This window comes from Lepisosteus platostomus, chromosome 22 (assembly GCF_059453375.1).
Source record: "Lepisosteus platostomus isolate fLepPlt1 chromosome 22, fLepPlt1.hap1, whole genome shotgun sequence".
NCBI lineage: Eukaryota > Metazoa > Chordata > Actinopteri > Semionotiformes > Lepisosteidae > Lepisosteus > Lepisosteus platostomus.
In genome coordinates this window covers 4948373-4971082 of record NC_142632.1, presented here as the reverse complement: position 1 = coordinate 4971082, position 22710 = coordinate 4948373, and positions in this window count along the sequence as shown.

The following is a 22710-nucleotide window of genomic DNA, read 5'->3' as shown; positions in this document are numbered from 1 at the left end:
ACGTGTTTTTCAGCAGAAATAAACATGTTTCTGCAAGTTTGGTCAACCCCATGTAAGTTATGGGGCAGTAACATCACACTTTTCAAAACGTGTTTGTCAGCCCGAAATAAACACGTTTTTTCAGACAGCTGAATATACTTGTAACAGCAAGGCTCAGAAGTGCCAACACACTCAGCCCTTAACCCCAGTGTGCAGAAAGGGTCAAAACGTGTTTTTCAGCAGAAATAAACATGTTTCTGCAAGTTTGGTCAACCCCATGTAAGTTATGGGGCAGTAACATCACACTTTTCAAAACGTGTTTTTCAGCCCGAAATAAACGCGTTTTTTCAGACAACTGAATCTCCTTTTAACAGCAAGGCTCAGAAGAGCCCACACACTCAGCCCTTAACCCCAGTGTACAGAAAGTGTCAATACGTGTTTTTCAGCAGAAATAAACATGTTTCTGCAAGTTTGGTCAACCCCATGTAAGTTATGGGGCAGTAACATCACACTTTTCAAAACCTGTTTTTCAGCCCGAAATAAACACGTTTTTTCAGACAGCTGAAACTACTTGTAACAGCAAGGCTCAGAAGAGCCAACACACTCAGCCCTTAACCCCAGTGTGCAGAAAGGGTCAAAACGTGTTTTTCAGCAGAAATAAACATGTTTCTGCAAGTTTGGTCAACCCCATGTAAGTTATGGGGCAGTAACATCACACTTTTCAAAACGTGTTTTTCAGCCAGAAATAAACGCGTTTTTTCAGGCAACTGAATCTACTTGTAACAGCAAGGCTCAGAAGTGCCCACACACTCAACCCTTAACCCCAGTGTACAGAAAGTGTCAAAACGTGTTTTTCAGCAGAAATAAACATGTTTCTGCAAGTTTGGTCAACCCCATGTAAGTTATCAGGCAGTGACATCACACTTTTCAAAACGTGTATTTCAGCCCGAAATAAACGCGTTTTTTCAGGCAACTGAATCTCCTTGTAACAGCAAGGCTCAGAAGAGCCCACACACTCAGCCCTTAACCCCAGTGTACAGAAAGTGTCAAAACGTGTTTTTCAGCAGAAATAAACATGTTTCTGCAAGTTTGGTCAACCCCATGTAAGTTATGGGGCAGTAACATCACACTTTTCAAAACGTGTTTTTCAGCCCGAAATAAACACGTTTTTTCAGACAGCTGAATCTACTTGTAACAGCAAGGCTCAGAAGTGCCAACACACTCAGCCCTTAACCCCAGTGTGCAGAAAGGGTCAAAACGTGTTTTTCAGCAGAAATAAACATGTTTCTGCAAGTTTGGTCAACCCCATGTAAGTTATGGGGCAGTAACATCACAGTTTTCAAAACGTGTTTTTCAGCCCGAAATAAACGCGTTTTTTCAGACAACTGAATCTACTTGTAACAGCAATGCTCAGAAGTGCCCACACAGTCAACCCTTAACCCCAGTGTGCAGAAAGGGTCAAAACGTGTTTTTCAGCAGAAATAAACATGTTTCTGCAAGTTTGGTCAACCCCATGTAAGTTATCAGGCAGTGACATCACACTTTTCAAAACGTGTATTTCAGCCCGAAATAAACGCGTTTTTTCAGGCAACTGAATCTCCTTGTAACAGCAAGGCTCAGAAGAGCCCACACACTCAGCCCTTAACCCCAGTGTACAGAAAGTGTCAAAACGTGTTTTTCAGCAGAAATAAACATGTTTCTGCAAGTTTGGTCAACCCCATGTAAGTTATGGGGCAGTAACATCACACTTTTCAAAACGTGTTTTTCAGCCAGAAATAAACGCGTTTTTTCAGTCAACTTAATCTACTTGTAACAGCAAGGCTCAGAAGTGCCCACACACTCAACCCTTAACCCCAGTGTACAGAAAGTGTCAAAACGTGTTTTTCAGCAGAAATAAACATGTTTCTGCAAGTTTGGTCAACCCCATGTAAGTTATGGGGCAGTAACATCACACTTTTCAAAACGTGTTTTTCAGCCCGAAATAAACGCGTTTTTTCAGGCAACTGAATCTCCTTGTAACAGCAAGGCTCAAAAGAGCCCACACACTCAGCCCTTAACCCCAGTGTGCAGAAAGGGTCAAAACGTGTTTTTCAGCAGAAATAAACATGTTTCTGCAAGTTTGGTCAACCCCATGTAAGTTATGGGGCAGTAACATCACACTTTTCAAAACGTGTTTTTCAGCCCGAAATAAACGCGTTTTTTCAGACAACTGAATCTACTTGTAACAGCAAGGCTCAGAAGTGCCCACACACTCAACCCTTAACCCCAGTGTGCAGAAAGGGTCAAAACGTGTTTTTCAGCAGAAATAAACATGTTTCTGCAAGTTTGGTCAACCCCATGTAAGTTATGGGGCAGTAACATCACACTTTTCAAAACGTGTTTTTCAGCCCGAAATAAACACGTTTTTTCAGACAGCTGAATCTACTTGTAACAGCAAGGCTCAGAAGTGCCAACACACTCAGCCCTTAACCCCAGTGTGCAGAAAGGGTCAAAACGTGTTTTTCAGCAGAAATAAACATGTTTCTGCAAGTTTGGTCAACCCCATGTAAGTTATGGGGCAGTAACATCATACTTTTCAAAACGTGTTTTTCAGCCAGAAATAAACGCGTTTTTTCAGGCAACTGAATCTACTTGTAACAGCAAGGCTCAGAAGTGCCCACACACTCAACCCTTAACCCCAGTGTGCAGAAAGGGTCAAAACGTGTTTTTCAGCAGAAATAAACATGTTTCTGCAAGTTTGGTCAACCCCATGTAAGTTATGGGGCAGTAACATCACACTTTTCAAAACGTGTTTTTCAGCCCGAAATAAACACGTTTTTTCAGACAGCTGAATCTACTTGTAACAGCAAGGCTCAGAAGTGCCAACACACTCAGCCCTTAACCCCAGTGTGCAGAAAGGGTCAAAACGTGTTTTTCAGCAGAAATAAACATGTTTCTGCAAGTTTGGTCAACCCCATGTAAGTTATGGGGCAGTAACATCACACTTTTCAAAACGTGTTTTTCAGCCCGAAATAAACGCGTTTTTTCAGGCAAATGAATCTCCTTGTAACAGCAAGGCTCAGAAGAGCCCACACACTCAGCCCTTAACCCCAGTGTACAGAAAGTGTCAAAACGTGTTTTTCAGCAGAAATAAACATGTTTCTGCAAGTTTGGTCAACCCCATGTAAGTTATGGGGCAGTAACATCACACTTTTCAAAACGTGTTTTTCAGCCCGAAATAAACACGTTTTTTCAGACAGCTGAATATACTTGTAACAGCAAGGCTCAGAAGTGCCAACACACTCAGCCCTTAACCCCAGTGTGCAGAAAGGGTCAAAACGTGTTTTTCAGCAGAAATAAACATGTTTCTGCAAGTTTGGTCAACCCCATGTAAGTTATGATGCAGTAACATCACACTTTTCAAAACGTGTTTTTCACCCGAAATAAACACGTTTTTTCAGACAGCTGAATATACTTGTAACAGCAAGGCTCAGAAGTGCCAACACACTCAGCCCTTAACCCCAGTGTGCAGAAAGGGTCAAAACGTGTTTTTCAGCAGAAATAAACATGTTTCTGCAAGTTTGGTCAACCCCATGTAAGTTATGGGGCAGTAACATCACACTTTTCAAAACGTGTTTTTCAGCCCGAAATAAACGCGTTTTTTCAGACAACTGAATCTCCTTGTAACAGCAAGGCTCAGAAGAGCCCACACACTCAGCCCTTAACCCCAGTGTACAGAAAGGGTCAAAACGTGTTTTTCAGCAGAAATAAACATGTTTCTGCAAGTTTGGTCAACCCCATGTAAGTTATGGGGCAGTAACATCACACTTTTCAAAACGTGTTTTTCAAACCCGAAATAAACGCGTTTTTTCAAGGCAACTGAATCTCCTTGTAACAGCAAGGCTCAGAAGAGCCCACACACTCAGCCCTTAACCCCAGTGTACAGAAAGTGTCAAAACGTGTTTTTCAGCAGAAATAAACATGTTTCTGCAAGTTTGGTCAACCCCATGTAAGTTATGGGGCAGTAACATCACACTTTTCAAAACGTGTTTTTCAGCCCGAAATAAACGCGTTTTTTCAGGCAACTGAATCTCCTTGTAACAGCAAGGCTCAGAAGAGCCCACACACTCAGCCCTTAACCCCAGTGTACAGAAGGTGTCAAAACGTGTTTTTCAGCAGAAATAAACATGTTTCTGCAAGTTTGGTCAACCCCATGTAAGTTATGGGGCAGTAACATCACACTTTTCAAAACGTGTTTTTCAGCCCGAAATAAACACGTTTTTTCAGACAGCTGAATCTATTTGTAACAGCAAGGCTCAGAAGTGCCAACACACTCAGCCCTTAACCCCAGTGTGCAGAAAGGGTCAAAACGTGTTTTTCAGCAGAAATAAACATGTTTCTGCAAGTTTGGTCAACCCCATGTAAGTTATGGGGCAGTAACATCACAGTTTTCAAAACGTGTTTTTCAGCCCGAAATAAACGCGTTTTTTCAGACAACTGAATCTACTTGTAACAGCAAGGCTCAGAAGAGCCCACACACTCAGCCCTTAACCCCAGTGTACAGAAAGTGTCAAAACGTGTTTTTCAGCAGAAATAAACATGTTTCTGCAAGTTTGGTCAACCCCATGTAAGTTATGGGGCAGTAACATCACACTTTTCAAAACGTGTTTTTCAGCCCGAAATAAACACGTTTTTTCAGACAGCTGAATCTACTTGTAACAGCAAGGCTCAGAAGAGCCAACACACTCAGCCCTTAACCCCAGTGTGCAGAAAGGGTCAAAACGTGTTTTTCAGCAGAAATAAACATGTTTCTGCAAGTTTGGTCAACCCCATGTAAGTTATGGGGCAGTAACATCACACTTTTCAAAACGTGTTTTTCAGCCCGAAATAAACGCGTTTTTTCAGGCAAATGAATCTCCTTGTAACAGCAAGGCTCAGAAGAGCCCACACACTCAGCCCTTAACCCCAGTGTACAGAAAGTGTCAAAACGTGTTTTTCAGCAGAAATAAACATGTTTCTGCAAGTTTGGTCAACCCCATGTAAGTTATGGGGCAGTAACATCACACTTTTCAAAACGTGTTTTTCAGCCCGAAATAAACACGTTTTTTCAGACAGCTGAATCTACTTGTAACAGCAAGGCTCAGAAGAGCCCACACACTCAACCCTTAACCCCAGTGTACAGAAAGTGTCAAAACGTGTTTTTCAGCAGAAATAAACATGTTTCTGCAAGTTTGGTCAACCCCATGTAAGTTATGGGGCAGTAACATCACACTTTTCAAAACGTGTTTTTCAGCCCGAAATAAACACGTTTTTTCAGACAGCTGAATCTACTTGTAACAGCAAGGCTCAGAAGTGCCAACACACTCAGCCCTTAACCCCAGTGTGCAGAAAGGGTCAAAACCTGTTTTTCTGCAGAAATAAACATGTTTCTGCAAGTTTTGTCAACCCCATGTAAGTTATGGGGCAGTAACATCACACTTTTCAAAAAGTGTTTTTCAGCCCGAAATAAACACGTTTTTTCAGACAGCTGAATCTACTTGTAACAGCAAGGCTCAGAAGAGCCAACACACTCAGCCCTTAACCCCAGTGTGCAGAAAGGGTCAAAACATGTTTTTCAGCAGAAATAAACATGTTTCTGTAAGTTTGGTCAACCCCATGTAAGTTATGGGGCAGTAACATCATACTTTTCAAAACGTGTTTTTCAGCCCGAAATAAACGCGTTTTTTCAGACAACTGAATCTACTTGTAACAGCAAGGCTCAGAAGTGCCCACACACTCAACCCTTAACCCCAGTGTGCAGAAAGGGTCAAAACGTGTTTTTCAGCAGAAATAAACATGTTTCTGCAAGTTTGGTCAACCCCATGTAAGTTATGGGGCAGTAACATCACACTTTTCAAAACGTGTTTTTCAGCACGAAATAAACACGTTTTTTCAGACAGCTGAATATACTTGTAACAGCAAGTCTCAGAAGTGCCAACACACTCAGCCCTTAACCCCAGTGTGCAGAAAGGGTCAAAACGTGTTTTTCAGCAGAAATAAACATGTTTCTGCAAGTTTGGTCAACCCCATGTAAGTTATGGGGCAGTAACATCATACTTTTCAAAACGTGTTTTTCAGCCAGAAATAAACGCGTTTTTTCAGGCAACTGAATCTACTTGTAACAGCAAGGCTCAGAAGTGCCCACACACTCAACCCTTAACCCCAGTGTGCAGAAAGGGTCAAAACGTGTTTTTCAGCAGAAATAAACATGTTTCTGCAAGTTTGGTCAACCCCATGTAAGTTATGGGGCAGTAACATCACACTTTTCAAAACGTGTTTTTCAGCCCGAAATAAACGCGTTTTTTCAGACAACTGAATCTCCTTGTAACAGCAAGGCTCAGAAGAGCCCACACACTCAGCCCTTAACCCCAGTGTACAGAAAGTGTCAAAACGTGTTTTTCAGCTGAAATAAACATGTTTCTGCAAGTTTGGTCAACCCCATGTAAGTTATGGGGCAGTAACATCACACTTTTCAAAACGTGTTTTTCAGCCCGAAATAAACACGTTTTTTCAGACAGCTGAATCTACTTGTAACAGCAAGGCTCAGAAGAGCCAACACACTCAGCCCTTAACCCCAGTGTGCAGAAAGGGTCAAAACATGTTTTTCAGCAGAAATAAACATGTTTCTGTAAGTTTGGTCAACCCCATGTAAGTTATGGGGCAGTAACATCATACTTTTCAAAACGTGTTTTTCAGCCCGAAATAAACGCGTTTTTTCAGACAACTGAATCTACTTGTAACAGCAAGGCTCAGAAGTGCCCACACACTCAACCCTTAACACCAGTGTGCAGAAAGGGTCAAAACGTGTTTTTCAGCAGAAATAAACATGTTTCTGCAAGTTTGGTCAACCCCATGTAAGTTATGGGGCAGTAACATCACACTTTTCAAAACGTGTTTTTCAGCCCGAAATAAACGCGTTTTTTCAGGCAACTGAATCTCCTTGTAACAGCAAGGCTCAAAAGAGCCCACACACTCAGCCCTTAACCCCAGTGTGCAGAAATTGTCAAAACGTGTTTTTCAGCAGAAATAAACATGTTTCTGCAAGTTTGGTCAACCCCATGTAAGTTATGGGGCAGTAACATCACACTTTTCAAAACGTGTTTTTCAGCCCGAAATAAACACGTTTTTTCAGACAGCTGAATCTACTTGTAACAGCAAGGCTCAGAAGTGCCAACACACTCAGCCCTTAACCCCAGTGTGCAGAAAGGGTCAAAACGTGTTTTTCAGCAGAAATAAACATGTTTCTGCAAGTTTGGTCAACCCCATGTAAGTTATGGGGCAGTAACATCACACTTTTCAAAACGTGTTTTTCAGCCCGAAATAAACGCGTTTTTTCAGGCAAATGAATCTCCTTGTAACAGCAAGGCTCAGAAGAGCCCACACACTCAGCCCTTAACCCCAGTGTACAGAAAGTGTCAAAACGTGTTTTTCAGCAGAAATAAACATGTTTCTGCAAGTTTGGTCAACCCCATGTAAGTTATGGGGCAGTAACATCACACTTTTCAAAACGTGTTTTTCAGCCCGAAATAAACACGTTTTTTCAGACAGCTGAATATATTTGTAACAGCAAGGCTCAGAAGTGCCAACACACTCAGCCCTTAACCCCAGTGTGCAGAAAAGGTCAAAACGTGTTTTTCAGCAGAAATAAACATGTTTCTGCAAGTTTGGTCAACCCCATGTAAGTTATGATGCAGTAACATCACACTTTTCAAAACGTGTTTTTCAGCCCGAAATAAACACGTTTTTTCAGACAGCTGAATATACTTGTAACAGCAAGGCTCAGAAGTGCCAACACACTCAGCCCTTAACCCCAGTGTGCAGAAAGGGTCAAAACGTGTTTTTCAGCAGAAATAAACATGTTTCTGCAAGTTTGGTCAACCCCATGTAAGTTATGGGGCAGTAACATCACACTTTTCAAAACGTGTTTTTCAGCCCGAAATAAACGCGTTTTTTCAGACAACTGAATCTCCTTGTAACAGCAAGGCTCAGAAGAGCCCACGCACTCAGCCCTTAACCCCAGTGTACAGAAATTGTCAAAACGTGTTTTTCAGCAGAAATAAACATGTTTCTGCAAGTTTGGTCAACCCCATGTAAGTTATGGGGCAGTAACATCACACTTTTCAAAACGTGTTTTTCAGCCCGAAATAAACACGTTTTTTCAGACAGCTGAATATACTTGTAACAGCAAGGCTCAGAAGTGCCAACACACTCAGCCCTTAACCCCAGTGTGCAGAAAGGGTCAAAACGTGTTTTTCAGCAGAAATAAACATGTTTCTGCAAGTTTGGTCAACCCCATGTAAGTTATGGGGCAGTAACATCACACTTTTCAAAACGTGTTTTTCAGCCCGAAATAAACGCGTTTTTTCAGACAACTGAATCTCCTTGTAACAGCAAGGCTCAGAAGAGCCCACACACTCAGCCCTTAACCCCAGTGTACAGAAAGTGTCAAAACGTGTTTTTCAGCAGAAATAAACATGTTTCTGCAAGTTTGGTCAACCCCATGTAAGTTATGGGGCAGTAACATCACACTTTTCAAAACGTGTTTTTCAGCCCGAAATAAACGCGTTTTTTCAGGCAACTGAATCTCCTTGTAACAGCAAGGCTCAGAAGAGCCCACACACTCAGCCCTTAACCCCAGTGTACAGAAAGTGTCAAAACGTGTTTTTCAGCAGAAATAAACATGTTTCTGCAAGTTTGGTCAACCCCATGTAAGTTATGGGGCAGTAACATCACACTTTTCAAAACGTGTTTTTCAGCCCGAAATAAACACGTTTTTTCAGACAGCTGAATCTATTTGTAACAGCAAGGCTCAGAAGTGCCAACACACTCAGCCCTTAACCCCAGTGTGCAGAAAGGGTCAAAACGTGTTTTTCAGCAGAAATAAACATGTTTCTGCAAGTTTGGTCAACCCCATGTAAGTTATGGGGCAGTAACATCACACTTTTCAAAACGTGTTTGTCAGCCCGAAATAAACACGTTTTTTCAGACAGCTGAATATACTTGTAACAGCAAGGCTCAGAAGAGCCCACACACTCAGCCCTTAACCCCAGTGTACAGAAAGTGTCAATACGTGTTTTTCAGCAGAAATAAACATGTTTCTGCAAGTTTGGTCAACCCCATGTAAGTTATGGGGCAGTAACATCACACTTTTCAAAACCTGTTTTTCAGCCCGAAATAAACACGTTTTTTCAGACAGCTGAAACTACTTGTAACAGCAAGGCTCAGAAGAGCCAACACACTCAGCCCTTAACCCCAGTGTGCAGAAAGGGTCAAAACGTGTTTTTCAGCAGAAATAAACATGTTTCTGCAAGTTTGGTCAACCCCATGTAAGTTATGGGGCAGTAACATCACACTTTTCAAAACGTGTTTTTCAGCCAGAAATAAACGCGTTTTTTCAGGCAACTGAATCTACTTGTAACAGCAAGGCTCAGAAGTGCCCACACACTCAACCCTTAACCCCAGTGTACAGAAAGTGTCAAAACGTGTTTTTCAGCAGAAATAAACATGTTTCTGCAAGTTTGGTCAACCCCATGTAAGTTATGGGGCAGTAACATCACACTTTTCAAAACGTGTTTTTCAGCCCGAAATAAACGCGTTTTTTCAGGCAACTGAATCTCCTTGTAACAGCAAGGCTCAAAAGAGCCCACACACTCAGCCCTTAACCAGAGTGTGCAGAAATTGTCAAAACGTGTTTTTCAGCAGAAATAAACATGTTTCTGCAAGTTTGGTCAACCCCATGTAAGTTATGGGGCAGTAACATCACACTTTTCAAAACGTGTTTTTCAGCCCGAAATAAACACGTTTTTTCAGACAGCTGAATCTACTTGTAACAGCAAGGCTCAGAAGTGCCAACACACTCAGCCCTTAACCCCAGTGTGCAGAAAGGGTCAAAACGTGTTTTTCAGCAGAAATAAACATGTTTCTGCAAGTTTGGTCAACCCCATGTAAGTTATGGGGCAGTAACATCACAGTTTTCAAAACGTGTTTTTCAGCCCGAAATAAACGCGTTTTTTCAGACAACTGAATCTACTTGTAACAGCAATGCTCAGAAGTGCCCACACAGTCAACCCTTAACCCCAGTGTGCAGAAAGGGTCAAAACGTGTTTTTCAGCAGAAATAAACATGTTTCTGCAAGTTTGGTCAACCCCATGTAAGTTATCAGGCAGTGACATCACACTTTTCAAAACGTGTATTTCAGCCCGAAATAAACGCGTTTTTTCAGGCAACTGAATCTCCTTGTAACAGCAAGGCTCAGAAGAGCCCACACACTCAGCCCTTAACCCCAGTGTACAGAAAGTGTCAAAACGTGTTTTTCAGCAGAAATAAACATGTTTCTGCAAGTTTGGTCAACCCCATGTAAGTTATGGGGCAGTAACATCACACTTTTCAAAACGTGTTTTTCAGCCAGAAATAAACGCGTTTTTTCAGGCAACTGAATCTACTTGTAACAGCAAGGCTCAGAAGTGCCCACACACTCAACCCTTAACCCCAGTGTACAGAAAGTGTCAAAACGTGTTTTTCAGCAGAAATAAACATGTTTCTGCAAGTTTGGTCAACCCCATGTAAGTTATGGGGCAGTAACATCACACTTTTCAAAACGTGTTTTTCAGCCCGAAATAAACGCGTTTTTTCAGGCAACTGAATCTCCTTGTAACAGCAAGGCTCAAAAGAGCCCACACACTCAGCCCTTAACCCCAGTGTGCAGAAAGGGTCAAAACGTGTTTTTCAGCAGAAATAAACATGTTTCTGCAAGTTTGGTCAACCCCATGTAAGTTATGGGGCAGTAACATCACACTTTTCAAAACGTGTTTTTCAGCCCGAAATAAACGCGTTTTTTCAGACAACTGAATCTACTTGTAACAGCAAGGCTCAGAAGTGCCCACACACTCAACCCTTAACCCCAGTGTGCAGAAAGGGTCAAAACGTGTTTTTCAGCAGAAATAAACATGTTTCTGCAAGTTTGGTCAACCCCATGTAAGTTATGGGGCAGTAACATCACACTTTTCAAAACGTGTTTTTCAGCCCGAAATAAACACGTTTTTTCAGACAGCTGAATCTACTTGTAACAGCAAGGCTCAGAAGTGCCAACACACTCAGCCCTTAACCCCAGTGTGCAGAAAGGGTCAAAACGTGTTTTTCAGCAGAAATAAACATGTTTCTGCAAGTTTGGTCAACCCCATGTAAGTTATGGGGCAGTAACATCATACTTTTCAAAACGTGTTTTTCAGCCAGAAATAAACGCGTTTTTTCAGGCAACTGAATCTACTTGTAACAGCAAGGCTCAGAAGTGCCCACACACTCAACCCTTAACCCCAGTGTGCAGAAAGGGTCAAAACGTGTTTTTCAGCAGAAATAAACATGTTTCTGCAAGTTTGGTCAACCCCATGTAAGTTATGGGGCAGTAACATCACACTTTTCAAAACGTGTTTTTCAGCCCGAAATAAACGCGTTTTTTCAGACAACTGAATCTCCTTGTAACAGCAAGGCTCAGAAGAGCCCACACACTCAGCCCTTAACCCCAGTGTACAGAAAGTGTCAAAACGTGTTTTTCAGCTGAAATAAACATGTTTCTGCAAGTTTGGTCAACCCCATGTAAGTTATGGGGCAGTAACATCACACTTTTCAAAACGTGTTTTTCAGCCCGAAATAAACACGTTTTTTCAGACAGCTGAATCTACTTGTAACAGCAAGGCTCAGAAGAGCCAACACACTCAGCCCTTAACCCCAGTGTGCAGAAAGGGTCAAAACATGTTTTTCAGCAGAAATAAACATGTTTCTGTAAGTTTGGTCAACCCCATGTAAGTTATGGGGCAGTAACATCATACTTTTCAAAACGTGTTTTTCAGCCCGAAATAAACGCGTTTTTTCAGACAACTGAATCTACTTGTAACAGCAAGGCTCAGAAGTGCCCACACACTCAACCCTTAACCCCAGTGTGCAGAAAGGGTCAAAACGTGTTTTTCAGCAGAAATAAACATGTTTCTGTAAGTTTGGTCAACCCCATGTAAGTTATGGGGCAGTAACATCATACTTTTCAAAACGTGTTTTTCAGCCCGAAATAAACGCGTTTTTTCAGACAACTGAATCTACTTGTAACAGCAAGGCTCAGAAGTGCCCACACACTCAACCCTTAACCCCAGTGTGCAGAAAGGGTCAAAACGTGTTTTTCAGCAGAAATAAACATGTTTCTGCAAGTTTGGTCAACCCCATGTAAGTTATGGGGCAGTAACATCACACTTTTCAAAACGTGTTTTTCAGCCCGAAATAAACGCGTTTTTTCAGGCAACTGAATCTCCTTGTAACAGCAAGGCTCAAAAGAGCCCACACACTCAGCCCTTAACCCCAGTGTGCAGAAATTGTCAAAACGTGTTTTTCAGCAGAAATAAACATGTTTCTGCAAGTTTGGTCAACCCCATGTAAGTTATGGGGCAGTAACATCACACTTTTCAAAACGTGTTTTTCAGCCCGAAATAAACACGTTTTTTCAGACAGCTGAATCTACTTGTAACAGCAAGGCTCAGAAGTGCCAACACACTCAGCCCTTAACCCCAGTGTGCAGAAAGGGTCAAAACGTGTTTTTCAGCAGAAATAAACATGTTTCTGCAAGTTTGGTCAACCCCATGTAAGTTATGGGGCAGTAACATCACACTTTTCAAAACGTGTTTTTCAGCCCGAAATAAACGCGTTTTTTCAGGCAAATGAATCTCCTTGTAACAGCAAGGCTCAGAAGAGCCCACACACTCAGCCCTTAACCCCAGTGTACAGAAAGTGTCAAAACGTGTTTTTCAGCAGAAATAAACATGTTTCTGCAAGTTTGGTCAACCCCATGTAAGTTATGGGGCAGTAACATCACACTTTTCAAAACGTGTTTTTCAGCCCGAAATAAACACGTTTTTTCAGACAGCTGAATATACTTGTAACAGCAAGGCTCAGAAGTGCCAACACACTCAGCCCTTAACCCCAGTGTGCAGAAAGGGTCAAAACGTGTTTTTTCAGCAGAAATAAACATGTTTCTGCAAGTTTGGTCAACCCCATGTAAGTTATGATGCAGTAACATCACACTTTTCAAAACGTGTTTTTCACCCGAAATAAACACGTTTTTTCAGACAGCTGAATATACTTGTAACAGCAAGGCTCAGAAGTGCCAACACACTCAGCCCTTAACCCCAGTGTGCAGAAAGGGTCAAAACGTGTTTTTCAGCAGAAATAAACATGTTTCTGCAAGTTTGGTCAACCCCATGTAAGTTATGGGGCAGTAACATCACACTTTTCAAAACGTGTTTTTCAGCCCGAAATAAACACGTTTTTTCAGACAGCTGAATCTACTTGTAACAGCAAGGCTCAGAAGTGCCAACACACTCAGCCCTTAACCCCAGTGTGCAGAAAGGGTCAAAACGTGTTTTTCAGCAGAAATAAACATGTTTCTGCAAGTTTGGTCAACCCCATGTAAGTTATGGGGCAGTAACATCACACTTTTCAAAACGTGTTTTTCAGCCCGAAATAAACACGTTTTTTCAGACAGCTGAATCTACTTGTAACAGCAAGGCTCAGAAGAGCCAACACACTCAGCCCTTAACCCCAGTGTGCAGAAAGGGTCAAAACATGTTTTTCAGCAGAAATAAACATGTTTCTGTAAGTTTGGTCAACCCCATGTAAGTTATGGGGCAGTAACATCATACTTTTCAAAACGTGTTTTTCAGCCCGAAATAAACGCGTTTTTTCAGACAACTGAATCTACTTGTAACAGCAAGGCTCAGAAGTGCCCACACACTCAACCCTTAACCCCAGTGTGCAGAAAGGGTCAAAACGTGTTTTTCAGCAGAAATAAACATGTTTCTGTAAGTTTGGTCAACCCCATGTAAGTTATGGGGCAGTAACATCATACTTTTCAAAACGTGTTTTTCAGCCCGAAATAAACGCGTTTTTTCAGACAACTGAATCTACTTGTAACAGCAAGGCTCAGAAGTGCCCACACACTCAACCCTTAACCCCAGTGTGCAGAAAGGGTCAAAACGTGTTTTTCAGCAGAAATAAACATGTTTCTGCAAGTTTGGTCAACCCCATGTAAGTTATGGGGCAGTAACATCACACTTTTCAAAACGTGTTTTTCAGCCCGAAATAAACACGTTTTTTCAGACAGCTGAATATACTTGTAACAGCAAGTCTCAGAAGTGCCAACACACTCAGCCCTTAACCCCAGTGTGCAGAAAGGGTCAAAACGTGTTTTTCAGCAGAAATAAACATGTTTCTGCAAGTTTGGTCAACCCCATGTAAGTTATGGGGCAGTAACATCATACTTTTCAAAACGTGTTTTTCAGCCAGAAATAAACGCGTTTTTTCAGGCAACTGAATCTACTTGTAACAGCAAGGCTCAGAAGTGCCCACACACTCAACCCTTAACCCCAGTGTGCAGAAAGGGTCAAAACGTGTTTTTCAGCAGAAATAAACATGTTTCTGCAAGTTTGGTCAACCCCATGTAAGTTATGGGGCAGTAACATCACACTTTTCAAAACGTGTTTTTCAGCCCGAAATAAACGCGTTTTTTCAGACAACTGAATCTCCTTGTAACAGCAAGGCTCAGAAGAGCCCACACACTCAGCCCTTAACCCCAGTGTACAGAAAGTGTCAAAACGTGTTTTTCAGCTGAAATAAACATGTTTCTGCAAGTTTGGTCAACCCCATGTAAGTTATGGGGCAGTAACATCACACTTTTCAAAACGTGTTTTTCAGCCCGAAATAAACACGTTTTTTCAGACAGCTGAATCTACTTGTAACAGCAAGGCTCAGAAGAGCCAACACACTCAGCCCTTAACCCCAGTGTGCAGAAAGGGTCAAAACATGTTTTTCAGCAGAAATAAACGTTTCTGTAAGTTTGGTCAACCCCATGTAAGTTATGGGGCAGTAACATCATACTTTTCAAAACGTGTTTTTCAGCCCGAAATAAACGCGTTTTTTCAGACAACTGAATCTACTTGTAACAGCAAGGCTCAGAAGTGCCCACACACTCAACCCTTAACCCCAGTGTGCAGAAAGGGTCAAAACGTGTTTTTCAGCAGAAATAAACATGTTTCTGCAAGTTTGGTCAACCCCATGTAAGTTATGGGGCAGTAACATCACACTTTTCAAAACGTGTTTTTCAGCCCGAAATAAACGCGTTTTTTCAGGCAACTGAATCTCCTTGTAACAGCAAGGCTCAAAAGAGCCCACACACTCAGCCCTTATCCCCAGTGTGCAGAAATTGTCAAAACGTGTTTTTCAGCAGAAATAAACATGTTTCTGCAAGTTTGGTCAACCCCATGTAAGTTATGGGGCAGTAACATCACACTTTTCAAAACGTGTTTTTCAGCCCGAAATAAACACGTTTTTTCAGACAGCTGAATCTACTTGTAACAGCAAGGCTCAGAAGTGCCAACACACTCAGCCCTTAACCCCAGTGTGCAGAAAGGGTCAAAACGTGTTTTTCAGCAGAAATAAACATGTTTCTGCAAGTTTGGTCAACCCCATGTAAGTTATGGGGCAGTAACATCACACTTTTCAAAACGTGTTTTTCAGCCCGAAATAAACGCGTTTTTTCAGGCAAATGAATCTCCTTGTAACAGCAAGGCTCAGAAGAGCCCACACACTCAGCCCTTAACCCCAGTGTACAGAAAGTGTCAAAACGTGTTTTTCAGCAGAAATAAACATGTTTCTGCAAGTTTGGTCAACCCCATGTAAGTTATGGGGCAGTAACATCACACTTTTCAAAACGTGTTTTTCAGCCCGAAATAAACACGTTTTTTCAGACAGCTGAATATACTTGTAACAGCAAGGCTCAGAAGTGCCAACACACTCAGCCCTTAACCCCAGTGTGCAGAAAGGGTCAAAACGTGTTTTTCAGCAGAAATAAACATGTTTCTGCAAGTTTGGTCAACCCCATGTAAGTTATGATGCAGTAACATCACACTTTTCAAAACGTGTTTTTCACCCGAAATAAACACGTTTTTTCAGACAGCTGAATATACTTGTAACAGCAAGGCTCAGAAGTGCCAACACACTCAGCCCTTAACCCCAGTGTGCAGAAAGGGTCAAAACGTGTTTTTCAGCAGAAATAAACATGTTTCTGCAAGTTTGGTCAACCCCATGTAAGTTATGGGGCAGTAACATCACACTTTTCAAAACGTGTTTTTCAGCCCGAAATAAACGCGTTTTTTCAGACAAATGAATCTCCTTGTAACAGCAAGGCTCAGAAGAGCCCACACACTCAGCCCTTAACCCCAGTGTACAGAAAGTGTCAAAACGTGTTTTTCAGCAGAAATAAACATGTTTCTGCAAGTTTGGTCAACCCCATGTAAGTTATGGGGCAGTAACATCACACTTTTCAAAACGTGTTTTTCAGCCCGAAATAAACACGTTTTTTCAGACAGCTGAATATACTTGTAACAGCAAGGCTCAGAAGTGCCAACACACTCAGCCCTTAACCCCAGTGTGCAGAAAGGGTCAAAACGTGTTTTTCAGCAGAAATAAACATGTTTCTGCAAGTTTGGTCAACCCCATGTAAGTTATGATGCAGTAACATCACACTTTTCAAAACGTGTTTTTCACCCGAAATAAACACGTTTTTTCAGACAGCTGAATATACTTGTAACAGCAAGGCTCAGAAGTGCCAACACACTCAGCCCTTAACCCCAGTGTGCAGAAAGGGTCAAAACGTGTTTTTCAGCAGAAATAAACATGTTTCTGCAAGTTTGGTCAACCCCATGTAAGTTATGGGGCAGTAACATCACACTTTTCAAAACGTGTTTTTCAGCCCGAAATAAACGCGTTTTTTCAGACAACTGAATCTCCTTGTAACAGCAAGGCTCAGAAGAGCCCACGCACTCAGCCCTTAACCCCAGTGTACAGAAAGTGTCAAAACGTGTTTTTCAGCAGAAATAAACATGTTTCTGCAAGTTTGGTCAACCCCATGTAAGTTATGGGGCAGTAACATCACACTTTTCAAAACGTGTTTTTCAGCCCGAAATAAACGCGTTTTTTCAGACAACTGAATCTCCTTGTAACAGCAAGGCTCAGAAGAGCCCACACACTCAGCCCTTAACCCCAGTGTACAGAAAGGGTCAAAACGTGTTTTTCAGCAGAAATAAACATGTTTCTGCAAGTTTGGTCAACCCCATGTAAGTTATGGGGCAGTAACATCACACTTTTCAAAACGTGTTTTTCAAACCCGAAATAAACGCGTTTTTTCAGGCAACTGAATCTCCTTGTAACAGCAAGGCTCAGAAGAGCCCACACACTCAGCCCTTAACCCCAGTGTACAGAAAGTGTCAAAACGTGTTTTTCAGCAGAAATAAACATGTTTCTGCAAGTTTGGTCAACCCCATGTAAGTTATGGGGCAGTAACATCACACTTTTCAAAACGTGTTTTTCAGCCCGAAATAAACGCGTTTTTTCAGGCAACTGAATCTCCTTGTAACAGCAAGGCTCAGAAGAGCCCACACACTCAGCCCTTAACCCCAGTGTACAGAAGGTGTCAAAACGTGTTTTTCAGCAGAAATAAACATGTTTCTGCAAGTTTGGTCAACCCCATGTAAGTTATGGGGCAGTAACATCACACTTTTCAAAACGTGTTTTTCAGCCCGAAATAAACACGTTTTTTCAGACAGCTGAATCTATTTGTAACAGCAAGGCTCAGAAGTGCCAACACACTCAGCCCTTAACCCCAGTGTGCAGAAAGGGTCAAAACGTGTTTTTCAGCAGAAATAAACATGTTTCTGCAAGTTTGGTCAACCCCATGTAAGTTATGGGGCAGTAACATCACAGTTTTCAAAACGTGTTTTTCAGCCCGAAATAAACGCGTTTTTTCAGACAACTGAATCTACTTGTAACAGCAAGGCTCAGAAGAGCCCACACACTCAGCCCTTAACCCCAGTGTACAGAAAGTGTCAAAACGTGTTTTTCAGCAGAAATAAACATGTTTCTGCAAGTTTGGTCAACCCCATGTAAGTTATGGGGCAGTAACATCACACTTTTCAAAACGTGTTTTTCAGCCCGAAATAAACACGTTTTTTCAGACAGCTGAATCTACTTGTAACAGCAAGGCTCAGAAGAGCCAACACACTCAGCCCTTAACCCCAGTGTGCAGAAAGGGTCAAAACGTGTTTTTCAGCAGAAATAAACATGTTTCTGCAAGTTTGGTCAACCCCATGTAAGTTATGGGGCAGTAACATCACACTTTTCAAAACGTGTTTTTCAGCCCGAAATAAACGCGTTTTTTCAGGCAAATGAATCTCCTTGTAACAGCAAGGCTCAGAAGAGCCCACACACTCAGCCCTTAACCCCAGTGTACAGAAAGTGTCAAAACGTGTTTTTCAGCAGAAATAAACATGTTTCTGCAAGTTTGGTCAACCCCATGTAAGTTATGGGGCAGTAACATCACACTTTTCAAAACGTGTTTTTCAGCCCGAAATAAACACGTTTTTTCAGACAGCTGAATCTACTTGTAACAGCAAGGCTCAGAAGAGCCCACACACTCAACCCTTAACCCCAGTGTACAGAAAGTGTCAAAACGTGTTTTTCAGCAGAAATAAACATGTTTCTGCAAGTTTGGTCAACCCCATGTAAGTTATGGGGCAGTAACATCACACTTTTCAAAACGTGTTTTTCAGCCCGAAATAAACACGTTTTTTCAGACAGCTGAATCTACTTGTAACAGCAAGGCTCAGAAGTGCCAACACACTCAGCCCTTAACCCCAGTGTGCAGAAAGGGTCAAAACCTGTTTTTCTGCAGAAATAAACATGTTTCTGCAAGTTTTGTCAACCCCATGTAAGTTATGGGGCAGTAACATCACACTTTTCAAAAAGTGTTTTTCAGCCCGAAATAAACACGTTTTTTCAGACAGCTGAATCTACTTGTAACAGCAAGGCTCAGAAGAGCCAACACACTCAGCCCTTAACCCCAGTGTGCAGAAAGGGTCAAAACATGTTTTTCAGCAGAAATAAACATGTTTCTGTAAGTTTGGTCAACCCCATGTAAGTTATGGGGCAGTAACATCATACTTTTCAAAACGTGTTTTTCAGCCCGAAATAAACGCGTTTTTTCAGACAACTGAATCTACTTGTAACAGCAAGGCTCAGAAGTGCCCACACACTCAACCCTTAACCCCAGTGTGCAGAAAGGGTCAAAACGTGTTTTTCAGCAGAAATAAACATGTTTCTGCAAGTTTGGTCAACCCCATGTAAGTTATGGGGCAGTAACATCACACTTTTCAAAACGTGTTTTTCAGCACGAAATAAACACGTTTTTTCAGACAGCTGAATATACTTGTAACAGCAAGTCTCAGAAGTGCCAACACACTCAGCCCTTAACCCCAGTGTGCAGAAAGGGTCAAAACGTGTTTTTCAGCAGAAATAAACATGTTTCTGCAAGTTTGGTCAACCCCATGTAAGTTATGGGGCAGTAACATCATACTTTTCAAAACGTGTTTTTCAGCCAGAAATAAACGCGTTTTTTCAGGCAACTGAATCTACTTGTAACAGCAAGGCTCAGAAGTGCCCACACACTCAACCCTTAACCCCAGTGTGCAGAAAGGGTCAAAACGTGTTTTTCAGCAGAAATAAACATGTTTCTGCAAGTTTGGTCAACCCCATGTAAGTTATGGGGCAGTAACATCACACTTTTCAAAACGTGTTTTTCAGCCCGAAATAAACGCGTTTTTTCAGACAACTGAATCTCCTTGTAACAGCAAGGCTCAGAAGAGCCCACACACTCAGCCCTTAACCCCAGTGTACAGAAAGTGTCAAAACGTGTTTTTCAGCTGAAATAAACATGTTTCTGCAAGTTTGGTCAACCCCATGTAAGTTATGGGGCAGTAACATCACACTTTTCAAAACGTGTTTTTCAGCCCGAAATAAACACGTTTTTTCAGACAGCTGAATCTACTTGTAACAGCAAGGCTCAGAAGAGCCAACACACTCAGCCCTTAACCCCAGTGTGCAGAAAGGGTCAAAACATGTTTTTCAGCAGAAATAAACATGTTTCTGTAAGTTTGGTCAACCCCATGTAAGTTATGGGGCAGTAACATCATACTTTTCAAAACGTGTTTTTCAGCCCGAAATAAACGCGTTTTTTCAGACAACTGAATCTACTTGTAACAGCAAGGCTCAGAAGTGCCCACACACTCAACCCTTAACACCAGTGTGCAGAAAGGGTCAAAACGTGTTTTTCAGCAGAAATAAACATGTTTCTGCAAGTTTGGTCAACCCCATGTAAGTTATGGGGCAGTAACATCACACTTTTCAAAACGTGTTTTTCAGCCCGAAATAAACGCGTTTTTTCAGGCAACTGAATCTCCTTGTAACAGCAAGGCTCAAAAGAGCCCACACACTCAGCCCTTAACCCCAGTGTGCAGAAATTGTCAAAACGTGTTTTTCAGCAGAAATAAACATGTTTCTGCAAGTTTGGTCAACCCCATGTAAGTTATGGGGCAGTAACATCACACTTTTCAAAACGTGTTTTTCAGCCCGAAATAAACACGTTTTTTCAGACAGCTGAATCTACTTGTAACAGCAAGGCTCAGAAGTGCCAACACACTCAGCCCTTAACCCCAGTGTGCAGAAAGGGTCAAAACGTGTTTTTCAGCAGAAATAAACATGTTTCTGCAAGTTTGGTCAACCCCATGTAAGTTATGGGGCAGTAACATCACACTTTTCAAAACGTGTTTTTCAGCCCGAAATAAACGCGTTTTTTCAGGCAAATGAATCTCCTTGTAACAGCAAGGCTCAGAAGAGCCCACACACTCAGCCCTTAACCCCAGTGTACAGAAAGTGTCAAAACGTGTTTTTCAGCAGAAATAAACATGTTTCTGCAAGTTTGGTCAACCCCATGTAAGTTATGGGGCAGTAACATCACACTTTTCAAAACGTGTTTTTCAGCCCGAAATAAACACGTTTTTTCAGACAGCTGAATATATTTGTAACAGCAAGGCTCAGAAGTGCCAACACACTCAGCCCTTAACCCCAGTGTGCAGAAAAGGTCAAAACGTGTTTTTCAGCAGAAATAAACATGTTTCTGCAAGTTTGGTCAACCCCATGTAAGTTATGATGCAGTAACATCACACTTTTCAAAACGTGTTTTTCAGCCCGAAATAAACACGTTTTTTCAGACAGCTGAATATACTTGTAACAGCAAGGCTCAGAAGTGCCAACACACTCAGCCCTTAACCCCAGTGTGCAGAAAGGGTCAAAACGTGTTTTTCAGCAGAAATAAACATGTTTCTGCAAGTTTGGTCAACCCCATGTAAGTTATGGGGCAGTAACATCACACTTTTCAAAACGTGTTTTTCAGCCCGAAATAAACGCGTTTTTTCAGACAACTGAATCTCCTTGTAACAGCAAGGCTCAGAAGAGCCCACGCACTCAGCCCTTAACCCCAGTGTACAGAAATTGTCAAAACGTGTTTTTCAGCAGAAATAAACATGTTTCTGCAAGTTTGGTCAACCCCATGTAAGTTATGGGGCAGTAACATCACACTTTTCAAAACGTGTTTTTCAGCCCGAAATAAACACGTTTTTTCAGACAGCTGAATATACTTGTAACAGCAAGGCTCAGAAGTGCCAACACACTCAGCCCTTAACCCCAGTGTGCAGAAAGGGTCAAAACGTGTTTTTCAGCAGAAATAAACATGTTTCTGCAAGTTTGGTCAACCCCATGTAAGTTATGGGGCAGTAACATCACACTTTTCAAAACGTGTTTTTCAGCCCGAAATAAACGCGTTTTTTCAGACAACTGAATCTCCTTGTAACAGCAAGGCTCAGAAGAGCCCACACACTCAGCCCTTAACCCCAGTGTACAGAAAGTGTCAAAACGTGTTTTTCAGCAGAAATAAACATGTTTCTGCAAGTTTGGTCAACCCCATGTAAGTTATGGGGCAGTAACATCACACTTTTCAAAACGTGTTTTTCAGCCCGAAATAAACGCGTTTTTTCAGGCAACTGAATCTCCTTGTAACAGCAAGGCTCAGAAGAGCCCACACACTCAGCCCTTAACCCCAGTGTACAGAAAGTGTCAAAACGTGTTTTTCAGCAGAAATAAACATGTTTCTGCAAGTTTGGTCAACCCCATGTAAGTTATGGGGCAGTAACATCACACTTTTCAAAACGTGTTTTTCAGCCCGAAATAAACACGTTTTTTCAGACAGCTGAATCTATTTGTAACAGCAAGGCTCAGAAGTGCCAACACACTCAGCCCTTAACCCCAGTGTGCAGAAAGGGTCAAAACGTGTTTTTCAGCAGAAATAAACATGTTTCTGCAAGTTTGGTCAACCCCATGTAAGTTATGGGGCAGTAACATCACACTTTTCAAAACGTGTTTGTCAGCCCGAAATAAACACGTTTTTTCAGACAGCTGAATATACTTGTAACAGCAAGGCTCAGAAGTGCCAACACACTCAGCCCTTAACCCCAGTGTGCAGAAAGGGTCAAAACGTGTTTTTCAGCAGAAATAAACATGTTTCTGCAAGTTTGGTCAACCCCATGTAAGTTATGGGGCAGTAACATCACACTTTTCAAAACGTGTTTTTCAGCCCGAAATAAACGCGTTTTTTCAGACAACTGAATCTCCTTTTAACAGCAAGGCTCAGAAGAGCCCACACACTCAGCCCTTAACCCCAGTGTACAGAAAGTGTCAATACGTGTTTTTCAGCAGAAATAAACATGTTTCTGCAAGTTTGGTCAACCCCAT